This window comes from Ursus americanus, chromosome 27 (assembly GCF_024610735.1).
Source record: "Ursus americanus isolate L20-20 chromosome 27, mUrsAme1.1.p, whole genome shotgun sequence".
Lineage (NCBI taxonomy): Eukaryota > Metazoa > Chordata > Mammalia > Carnivora > Ursidae > Ursus > Ursus americanus.
Window position 1 is genome coordinate 33,984,896 of NC_142153.1, and position 11,149 is coordinate 33,996,044.

The 11,149-nt window shown below is 39.4% G+C and overlaps 1 pseudogene; it reads left to right on the top strand.

The window, feature by feature from the left end:
- Positions 1-849: 849 nt before the first annotated feature.
- Positions 850-9,996, top strand: LOC123784557 (small nuclear ribonucleoprotein F pseudogene; annotated as a pseudogene).
- Positions 9,997-11,149: the final 1,153 nt, after the last annotated feature.

Here is an 11,149-nt window from a genome sequence, read left to right on the forward strand (position 1 = left end):
TGCCATGACATATCTATGAGTATGCCTAAACACTAAGTTTTATATGTACATACACACCAACTGCTGACTAGAGCAACCAGAAATCACATGAAATGCTGGTGCGAGTGGAAAGTGGTACTGTCATGTCTCATCAAGTTAAGCATACCCTAAAACCTAGCAATCTGCTGATATTAAAACTTTTTTTAAATTGTCAATTTGCCAAAACAAAACACCAAAAAACAAAAAACTTATCAATCCTAATTATCTACCCCATAGAAATGAAAACATGTGTCCACATAAACACTTGTACTCAAAAACTCATAGCAGGTTGTTTCTAGTAGTCAAAAAGTAGAAAAAGCTGATATGACTATATCAGACAAGGTATACTTCAAGACAGGAAGTATTTCCCAAGATGACAGAATTCTTCATAATGGTAAAATAACTAGTTCACTAGGAACACATTACAACCTGAAGTCTACATATACATATGAGAATGTCAACATACGTGAATCAAAACCAGATAGCTCCTGGGATGGAAATGGACAACTCCAAATTACAGATGGAGTGTTTAACTACTCTCCCTCTGTAATTGATAGAAATAGAAAAAAATGAGTGTAGAATAAACGCTATGAAAACTGATTTAATTGAGTATATAAATATTATACTAAAGTACAGAAGATATATTGTTTCAAGTGTACATTGAACACTCACCACATATCCTAATTTAGGCTATAAATTCTTTTTTAAATACACAAGATCTTACATAGCATATTTAAAAGTTATAAAGATGTAATCTAATAAGCTTCAAGATTAAAATTTTTACCTAAAAAGTATCAAAACGATTAAGTGAAAAATATAAATTCGGCATGCATGCACTGCACGGTCGCTGGCTCTCATTCACTCCAACTTGCTCACTGCAGAGCTGGAGATGGGCTTCCGAAACTACTAGACCAACTGCAGTGGGGATGGTGGGAGTCGACCTGTGGCCAGCGCCACCAGGCTCCGGTGCCCGCCCCCACTGCTCCCGCGCCGGGACAAAGGGATAATCAGGTACCCAGAGACTCCAGCATCAGTGTCCTCCCTTCTCAATGGTGATTCTGGTGTCTACTTCAGGAGTCTCCTTGGCCACCCTGGAAATACGTGGAAATTGGAGAATCCACTGTATATATTCTTGAAAATTTCCATCGTACATGCTCAGAACTTTCTGAACAAGCATAAGGATTTGAAGGTGCTGACAAGCAGGGAACAAGCGGAAAGGACGGGAGGTAGGTGAGAAGAGGCCACGGAATATCCACCAACCAGATAATCATTGCTGGATCATTGAGAGGTGTGTGAATGTAGAAGTTTCTAGAAGGACGTTCCAAGATGGCGGAGGAGCAGGAGACCTAAAGTTCGTCTGGTCCCAGGAATTCAGCGAGAGAGCTATCAAACCATTCTGAATACCTATGAATGCAACTGAAAAACGAAGAAAAGAGCAGCAGAAACTCCATGAACAGAAAAGTAACCACTTTCTGCAAGGAGGAGAAATGATGGCGGAGGAGTAGGGGACCCCTTTCTCAGCTGGTTCCCTGAGTCGAGCTGGTTATCTACCAGACCATCCTGAACACCCACGGAATCAGCCTGAGACACAGGAAGATACATCTGGATCTCTACAAATGAACATCTCCAGTGCTGAATATTGGGGTACGAAGCAGGGAGCTGTGAATCCGCACACAGATATCAGAGGATAAATGGAAGGGGGAGGGAGCTGATGTGCTCGGGCGCCAGGAGGCAGTGGCTACTTGCCCTGGGGAGCAGGCCAGACTCGCAGACCGGCACCCGTGAGAGAGCAGACTGAGACCGTGAGCCTGGGAATGCACGTGTGACCAGACTGAAAACCCGAGCTCCAGACTGAAAACCCGAGCTCCAGACTGCACACTTGAACTAGACTGAAACCGAAAGCTCGGGAGTGCACACAGTGCCCCAGAGCGCACGCGAACCATACTTAAACAGGGAGCTCGGGAGCATGCATGGGAACTGGGGGTGGCTGGCGGTGTTAGAAGCACAAAGGACAGAGACGAGTCGGCCTTAGAAGTGAGGGCTGGGAAACCAACTGTGGGGCGCACATCCTGGGACACTGCAGAGTTTTTAGCAGCACCGATAGAAACAGAGTTAAAGTGGCCAAGAGAGCTCCGTGGAGAGCGGACTGCGATCTCTCTGTTCTGAGACAGAGGCTAGGATTCGGCCACTGCTGCTCTGACTCTCAGAAGAGCCACAGAAAACCGCCAGGGAAAGCCACCAGAGAACAAAAGCCTGGAAATACCAGCTCACGTTTGTCCATCCCCATCCCCCCTCGCAGGGGATGGGCAACTCCACCCAAACAGGATTGCCTGAATTTCAGCGTGGCAGGCTCCTCCCCAAGAAGGCAGGCTGAAAAATCCAGAAGCCCACATCCCTAAGGTCCCTATAAAACAAGTGCACACTACCTGTGTCCTAGTCAATAATTTGGGCTCTGGACTTCCCCACAACCACTCATCAGAATGACGAGAAGGAGAAATTCCCCCCAACAAAGAAAAGATAATGAGTCTGTGGCCTCTGCGACAGAACTGATGGATATGGATATAACCAAATTATCAGAAATGGACTTCATTGTAACAATGGTCAAGATGATGTGTAGGCTTGAAAAAACTATTAATAAAAATATTAACAAGAATATAGAATCTCTAAGGGCAGAAATGAGAGCGAGTCTGGCAGAAATTAAAAATGCTATGAATCAAATGCAGTCTAAACTGGATGCTCTGACAGTCAGGGTAAATGAGGCAGAAGAACGAATTAGTGAATTGAGGATGGGATGGTAGAAAAGAAAGTTAAAACAGAAACTTGCCTCAAAAAAATCCAATCTCAAGAATGCAGATTACGGGAGATTACTGACTCAATGAGACATTCCAATGTCAGAATCATTGGAATCCCCAAGGGGGTGGAGAAAGAGTGAGGTCTAGAAGAGATATTTGAACAAATTATAGCTGAGAACTTCCCTAATCTGGCGAAGGAACAAGCATTCATGTCCAAGAAGCAGAGAGGACCCGTCCCAAGGTCAATGAGAACAGACTTACACCACATCACGTAATAGTGCAAATTGCAAACATTAGATCCAAGGATACAATCTTGAAAGCAGCCAGTGGGGAGAAAATCCTTACGTACAGAGGGAAAAATATCAGAATAATGTCAGACCTGTCTACAGAGACCTGGCAGGCTAGGAAGTGTTGGCAGGGAATTTTCGAAGCTCTATCTAAGAAGAACATGCAGCCAAGGATCCGTTATCCAGCAAGGCTGTCATTCAGAATTGATGGAGAGATAAGGACCTTCCAGGATCAGCAGAAACTGAAAGAATTCAAAGCCACCAAAACAGCCCTACATGAGATATTAAGGGGGTGTTCTATAAAAGTAAAATGGCCCCAAGAGTGATACAGAACAGAAATTTACATTCTATAGAAACGAAGACTTCACAGGCAACATGACATCACTAAAATCATATCTCTCAATAATCACTCTCAATGTGAATGGCCTAAATGCTCCCATAAAAGGCCACAGGATTCCAGACTGGATAAAAAGACATGACCCATCCATTTGCTGTCTACAAGAGACTCATTTTGAACCTAAAGATACATCCAGACTGAAAGTGAAGGGATTGAAAACCATTTTTCATGCCAATAGACCTCAAAACAAAGCTGGGGTAGCAATTCTCATATCAGACAGATTAGATTTTAAACTAAAGACTGTAGTTAGAGATACAGAAGGACACTATATTATTCTTAAAGCATATGTCCAACAGGTGGATATGACAATTATAAATATCTATGTCCCCAACAGGGCAGCAGCAATCTACACAAGCCAACTCTTTTTTTTTTTTTTTTTTAAGATTTTTTTTTTATTTATTTATGTGACAGAGAGACAGCCAGCGAGAGAGGGAACACAGCAGGCGAGTGAGAGAGGAAGAAGCAGGCTCCCAGCGGAGGAGCCCGATATGGGACTCGATCCCGGAATGCCGGGATCACGCCCTGAGCTGAAGGCAGACGCTTTAACGACTGCGCTACCCAGGCGCCCCTACACAAGCCAACTCTTAACCAGAATAAAGAGACATATCGATAATAATACGTTAATAGTAGGGGACCTCAGCACTCCGCTCTCACTAATAGACAGATCACCTAAGCAGAAAATCAACAAAGAAAGAAGAGCTTTGAATGATATACTGGACCAGATGGACCTCATAGATATATATAGAACACTACACCCCAGAACAACAGAATACTCATTCTTTTCAAATGCACATGGAACTTTCTCCAGAATAGACCATATACTGGATCACAAAACTGGTCTCAACCGATACCAAAGGACTGAGATTATTTCCTGCATATTCTCAGACCACAATGCTTTGAAACTGGAACTCAATCACAAGTAAAAATTTGGAAGAAACTCAGACACTTGGAAACTAAGAATCATCCTATCAAGAATGATTGGGTAAACCAGGAAATTAAAAATCAGTTTAAACAATATCTGGATACCAATGAGAATGAAAACACATCAGTCCAAAACTTATGGGACAATGCAAAAGTGGTCCTAAGGGGAAAATACATAGCCATCCAAGCCTCACTCAAAAGAATAGAAAATTCTAAAATACAGTTTTTATATTCTCACCTCAAGAAGCTGGAGCTGGAACAGAAGAACAGGCCTAACCCATGCATGAGAAGGTAGGTGATCAAGATTAGAGCAGAGATCAATGAATTAGAAACCAGGAGCACAGTAGAGCAGATCAACAGAACTAGAAGCTGGTTCTTTGAAAGAATAAATAAGATCGATAAGCCACTGGCCAGACTTATTCAAAAGAAAGAGAAAGGACCCAAATTAATAAAATTATGAGTGAAAAGGGAGACATCATGACAAACACCAATGAAATAGGAAGGATCACTGGAAACTTTTATCAACAACTTTACGCCAATCAATTAAACAACCTGGAAGAAATGGGTGCCTTCCTGGAAACCTATAAACTACCAAGACTGAAACAGGAAGAAATTGATTAAACAGACTGATTAATTATGAAGAGATTGAAGCAGTGATCAAAAACCTCCCCAAAAACAAGAGTCCAGGGCCTGATGGATGCCCCAGGGAATTCTACCAAACATTCAAAGAAGAAATAATACCTATTCTCCTGAAGCTGTTTCAAAACATAGAAACAGAAGGAAAACTATCAAACTCATTCTATGAGGCCAGTAGTACCTTGATCCCCAAACCAGGCAAAGACCCCATCAAAAAGGAGAATTACAGACCAATATCCCTAGTGAATATGGATGCCAAAATTCTCAACAAGATCCTAGCTAATAGGATCCAACAGTACATTAAAAGGATTATTCATCAAGACAAAGTGGGATTCATCCCTGGGATGTAAGCGTGGTTCAACATTTGCAAATCTATCAGTGTGATAGATCACATCAACAAGTAAAGAGTCAAGAACCATATGATCCTCTCAATTGATGCAGAAAAAGCATTTGACAAAATACAGCATCCTTTCCTTATTATTCTTTCAAAGAACCAGCTTCTAGTTCTGTTGATCTGTAGGGATAGAGGGTACATTCCTCAATTTCATAAAAACCATCTATGAAAAGCCTACAGTGAATATCATTCTCAACGGGGAAAAGCTGAAAGCCTTTCCCTTAAGATCAGGAACACGACAAGGATGCCCACTCTTGCCATTATTATTCAACATAGTACTAGCAGTCCTTGCAACAGCAGACAACAAAAAGGGATAAAAGGTATCCAAATTGGCAAAGAAGTCAAACTCTCTCTCTTCGCAGATGAGATGATACTCTATATAGAAAACCCAAAAGACTCCACCCCCAAACTACCTGAAGTTATAGAGCAATTCAGTAATGTGGCGGGATACAAAATCAATGCTCAGAAATCAGTTGCATTCCTATACATGAATAATGAGATGGAAGAAAGAGAAATTAGGGAATCCATTCCATTTACAATAGCACCAAAAATCACACGTTATTTTGGAATTAACTTAATCAGAGAGGTAAATGATCTATCTTCTAGAAACTGCAGATCACTCTTGAAAGACATTGAAGAAGACACAAAAAGATGGAAAAATATTCCATGCTCATGGATTGGAAGAATAAACATAGTTAAAATGTCTATGCTACCCAGAGCAATCTACACGTTCAGTGCCATTCCAATAATAATACCAATGACATTTTTCAAAGAACTGGAACAAACAGCCCTTAAATTTGTTTGGAACCAGAAAAGACCCCGAATCACCAAGGAATCGTTGAAAAGGAAAAACAAAGCTGGGGCATCACGTTGACGGATTTCAAGCTATACTACAAAGCTGTGATCACCAAGACAGCATGGTACTGGCATAGAAACAAAAACATAGACCAGTGGAACAGAATAGAGAACCCAGAAATGGACCCTCGGCTCTTTGGGCAACTAATCTTTGACAAAGTAGGAAAAATCATCCAGTAGAAAAAAGACAGTCTCTTCAATAAATGGTGCTGGGAAAATTGGACAGCTACATGCAAAAGAATGATACTTGACCACTCTCCCACACCATACACAAAGATAAACTCCAAATGGTTGAAAGACCTCAATGTGAGGCAGGAATCCATCAAAATCCTAGAGGAGAACATAGGCTGCAACCTCTTTGACATCGGCCGCAGCAACTTTTTTCATGACATATCTCCAAAGGCAAGAGAAACAAAAGAAAAAATGAACTTGTGGGACTTCATCAAGATAAAAAGCTTCTGCACAGCCAAGGAAACAGTCAAAAAACTAAGAGGCAGCCCACAGAATGGGAGAAGATATTTGCAAATGACACTACAGATAAAAGTCTAGTATCCAAGATCTACAAAGAACTTCTCAAACTCAATATACAAGAAACAAATAATCAAATCAATAAATGGGCAGAAGATATGAACAGACACTTTTCCAATGAAGACATACAAATGGCTAACAGACACATGAAAAAATGTTCAAAATCATTAGCCATCAGGGCAATTCAAATCAAAACCACCTTGAGATACCACCTTACACCAGTTAGAATGTCAAAAGTTGACAAGGCAGGAAACAACAAATTCTGGAGAGGATGTGGAGAAAGGGGATCCCTCCTACATTGTTGGTGGAAATGCAAGTTGGTACAGGCACTTTGGAAAACAGTGTGGAGGTCCCTTAAAAAGTTAAAAAAGAGCTACTCTGCAATTGCACTACTGGGTATTTACCCCAAAGATACAGACGTAGTGAAGAGAAGGGCCATATGCACCCCAGTGTTCATAGCAGCATTGTCCACAATAGCTAAATTGTGGAAGGAGCCGAGATGCCTCTCAACAGATGACTGGATTAAGAAGATGCGGTTCATATATACAATGGAATATTACTCAGCCATCAGAAAGAACAATTACACAACATTTGCAGCAACATGGACGGGACTGGAGGAGATTATGCTAAGTGAAATAAGTCAAGCAGAGAAAGACAATTATCATATGGTTTCACTCATTTATGGAACATAAGAAATAGGAAGATCAGTAGGAGAAGGAAGGGAAGAATGAAGGCGGGTAAACAGAAGGGGGAATGAACCATGAGAGACTGTGGACTCTGGAAAACAAACTGAGGGCTTCAGAGGGGAGGGGGGTGGGGGATTGGGATAGGCCGGTGATGGTTATTAAGGAGGGCACGTATTGCATGGTGCACTGGGTGTTATATGCAAATAATGAATCATGGAACATTGCATCAAAAACTGGGGATGTACTGTATGGTGACTAAAATAACAAAATAATATTTATAAAAAATGAATATAAATTCAATATCCAGGAAAAAATCCCAATATTTGGATATTTAATACAACTTTACTGAACAATCCATAAGTCATAGAAGAAAATGTAACCGAACTTACAAGATACATTGGAACTACATGAAAAGGGAAATATAAATTATCAAAGCTTGTGGAAATGCCACTAAACTATAGCTTATAGACACATTTATAATGCCTTTGGTGGAGAAAGTTATGAAATCAATTATCAAAGATTTTTCAATGGGGCTCCTGGGTGGCTCAGTCATTTAAACAACCCACTCTTGGTTTCTGCTCAGGTCATGATCTTAGGGTCATGAGATCAAGCCCTGCATGGGGCTCTGTGCTCAGCACAGATTTGGCTTGAGATTCTTTCCCTGTCCATCCCCCTCTGAACTTCTACCCACTCGGACATACTAATAAATAAATAAAATCTTAAAAAAAAAAAGATTTTTCCTTAAGAACCTAGGAGAGGAAGAACAAAATAAAGCTATAATAATACAGAGAAATAGAAATAAGAATATAGGTAAGAACGAATAACAGGTAAAAAAAAAAACACAAAATGGAATAAATGAAAATTTGATACTTTGAAAGGTTAATGTTGATAGAAAACACTAGACAAATACAATATTAATATTGATAAAATATTACATAAAACTCTATCTCCTACAGATATTAAGCACATGAATAACTTTATGCTAATTTGACAACTTAGAGTAAATAAATGACATAAGAAAACATCAAAACAGAATAAACAATCATATGTGGCAAACCATACATCTATAAAAGAATTGAATTATTAATCAAAACCTTTCCTCAAAGAAAACTATAGATCCAACTAATTTCACTGGTAAATTCAATTGAGTAGGTAGGAAAGAATAGCTCCAATTTTTCACAACTTTTTAAAGAAAATAGAAGAGGAGGAGGTACTTTTTACTTTATAAGGAGAGCTTTACCCTGGTATCAAAGCCAAAATTATTACCAAAAACAAAACAAAACAAACAAAAAACAAAACAAAAAAAAACCCTGTAAAATTAATACCCATCACGCACATAGTCCCAAACATTCTTAACTACTAGGAAATCAGATCCAATGATACATAAAAATGATAATATGCCACAACCAAGTGAATGTTATGAATTTTAATGATTTGATCTAACATATTGGACTAAATATAGGCCAAATCGAGTTTGAAATTGGAGAGGAAGCATTATTGCCCGTGGCATGTAGTAGCCCTAAGGATGTCTGGGAATTTGGACCCTTGTTAAATATTCCTTGTTATACTAACTCAGTGCATCTATGCTAGATCCGCTTAAGTGAGACTGGCTAAGGTTACTCTAACAAACTGAACATCTGTAACTCACGGCTGAGACTCATTATGGAGCAATCCTTAACTTATGTGTAACCTGAAATTAATGAGATGCAGCTGAAGGTTTCCCAGGTCTGATGGCTTGCTTTAATTAAGACTGTCTGAACCCACAGAGCCTTATTTCTTACATCAGGGTGGGCATGCTGATTAATGTGTCTGGGAGTCATCAGCCATCCAGAACCAGACTATGCCCACTAGGTTGCCTGACTCATTCCCTTCTTCAGAGCTAACTTGGTGCTGGCCAAATGTATTTTATAAATTTGATTTTCTGTTTAAAACCAAAACCACTGATTCTAGCTAAACAGATTTGGCATTGCAGTAAGATTGTAGGATTATGTACTGATTGATCACATCATTCCCTTATTCTACAGCAATCCCATCAGGAAACTGTATTAGAAAAAAAATTTAAGTTATTCACATTAATATTAACCACACTGAAGGGCCTAGGGGCCAACCACACAAAACATGTGTATGTCTGACAGAGAAAACAATTCAAAAAATTAAAGACTGTAGTCATGAGGTACAGATGACAACTGGGTAGGCAGTGAGTGGCCTGCAGCACTTGCTTGGAGTTGAGACGAGTTTGCCCCTCAAACCCAAATCTTTCCTCAATGGATTAACAGGAAGTAATGGTGCCGCTTAAGTGGGGAATGGAGTAGACAGGCTACCTGGTGTAAGCAGATGGCTATATGAATATTCAGTGTGCAAACACACAAGAACACACAGATGGAGCATTGTCTGGATGATGGGTGAAGTTTTAGTAAGGTGTAATAATGCCCTTTATATCAGGGGAATTGAAGAGGAAAAAGATGGGGAAATGCGAGACTAGCATCTTTTGTAGGGATGTGTATATATATATATATATATATACACACATATATACATGTATATATATATGTATGTATATATATGTGTGTGTATAAAAATATATATATATATATATATACACACATATATATATATACACATTTTTTTTTTAAGATTTTATTTATTTGAGAGAGACAGCCAGCGAGAGAGGGAACACAAGCAGGGGGAGTAGGAGAGGAAGAAGCAGGCTCCTAGCAGAGGACCTGATGTGGGGCCCGATCCCAGAATGCTGGGATCACTCCCTGAGCCAAAGGCAGATGCTTAATGACTGAGCCACCCAGGCGCCCCTGTGTGTGTGTGTGTGTGTGTGTGTGTGTGTGTGTGTGTGTATATATATTTCTATATATATTTCTATATATATTTCTATATATATTTCTACACAAACTTTTTTCAAAAGAATGGATTAAAGACAGGAAATAAATTTTAAATGAATGGATAAATTTCGCTGTTTATGAGTATTTAAATCCCAGTTAAACGCTAAGCTTTTTGACTGATGTGAAAAATGTTCTGATTTTTTTTATATAGAATTTGCAAATAACTAAGTCAACTTTATAGAACCCAAAAATGAGAAGATTCACTCTAACATATGTAAATACTTTGTTCAGGGCCATAATGGTTTCAAAGTACTATTAGGCCAAGAAAAGATATGGTCAGAAATGGACATACCTATTTCATGTCCATCTATACATTTTATATTTTATTTATTTATTTATTTATTTATTTATTTATTTATAAAGATTTTATTTATTTATTCGACAGAGAGAGAGACAGCCAGCAAGAGAGGGAACACAAGCAGGGGGAGTGGGAGAGGAAGAGGCAGGCTCATAGTGGAGGAGCCCGATGCGGGGCTCGATCCCATAAAGCCGGGATCACGCCCTGAGCTGAAGGCAGACGCCTAACCGCTGTGCCACCTAGGCGCCCCACATTTTATATTTTATAATTACATTTATAAATCTAACAAATTATAAAGTTGTTAGATAATCAATGGAAAAAAATGAGGGGATCATGGAAATTGGATCACTACATGGAGATAAATGAAGTGAGACTTCCTTTATCACTTCAAATTGTTTCTTTTCCTATGCCTACTTAAATAAGTTTTAAAAAATATATTTCAC